We start from the raw sequence: 1,412 nt of genomic DNA on the forward strand, positions 1-1,412 counted from the left end.
CCTTGGAGGAGGCCGAGAAAACGGAATTAGAAAGTAAAAAAAGCGGGAAACGAGTTGCCCAGCTCGGGGAACAAAGTAAACAATCGATTGCCCCGCTTATAGTGAAAGCCGCCGGTCCGGATGACCCCGATATCATAGCAGCTGCGGCAGCACATGGATTGACTGTAACGAGTGCCAGAGAACAAGTGGCCAACTTAGGTATTACTCTTCGTGAACTGTTAGGCCTTGATGAGGCGCCAGTGAAGGAGGTAGTAATTACATATGTGAAGAATGGGCCTCTCGTCGAGCCTGCGCAGGAAGAGGATCTACCTCCACAAATGAAAGGTCTGCTGAAATGGTACAAGGGTTACATAAAAAATGAAAACGCCAAAGAATATATTTATGCGGAAGTTAGATATGAGCATCACTTCAAACATTACTATGTACAAATTCATCTGAGTGAATTGTTCCAGCTTTTCAATCTGCGCGAGCTCGACAAATCTAGCATCAGTTGCTACGTTCTGTAAGTGATTTATTTCTACCCCATCTTGTTCATATTGCCTGCACTATATATATGTCCTAACTATATTGTTGTGTCCGCTATTATACATGCAGAATGAAGATTAAGGAATGCAGAGTAAGGAACATCCATGATGTTGGGTTCATTGACCCACACATCGTTAATGGATATGTGTTGGAGCATCACCCCGCCGACATGGAGGCAGACCTGTGGCAGTTTCTTACAAAGCAGGAACTCAAAAGTGATATTCTATTTCCTTACCATTTTGGGTGAGTGTTTCTGTCTTGAGCACATTCTCTTTTGTTTACTCCATGCATGGTATGTGGCCGGCTAATCGATGAGTTATGCATGACGTATTGTGCATGTATCGTGTCCGCAGGTTCCACTGGATTCTGCTAGTAATTAAAGTTGACACCTCAGAATGTCTCGTCCACGACTCTCTGAATAAGGATCCAAAGCTTTGGGGCGGCATGAGAAGAATGCTACAGAAGTAATTATTTTCATTCATTTGCGCTCTATATCGATCGGCCTATTTCGTTCATTTCCTAATATCAAGTAACTAATAACTCTCTTGTTCATTTAATTTTCTTTGCCTCGTAGGGTTTGGAGACGGTTCGTAGATACAAAGGTCGGTGAATTCAAAAAAGAGCTAGAATTCAAAAGGTCAAAGGCTAAGAATGGTGAGGATATTCAGCCAGCGGGGACCAATCTATGTGCATACTATGTCTGTGAGATGATCCGGAGATACACCTCTGAGCGGGTTCCGAGTGATACCAATGCTCAGAGGAATAACCTCCGGATGATGCTTAGTCCAGAAGCTCGCTTCCGACCACTTCAAGAGGAACTAGCTGGATGGTTCAGGAGGGAAGTCCTCCATCCTAAAGGAGAACACCATTACGAGGACGTAGAACTT

Source organism: Triticum dicoccoides, chromosome 4B (assembly GCF_002162155.2).
Source record: "Triticum dicoccoides isolate Atlit2015 ecotype Zavitan chromosome 4B, WEW_v2.0, whole genome shotgun sequence".
Classification (NCBI taxonomy): Eukaryota; Viridiplantae; Streptophyta; class Magnoliopsida; order Poales; family Poaceae; genus Triticum; species Triticum dicoccoides.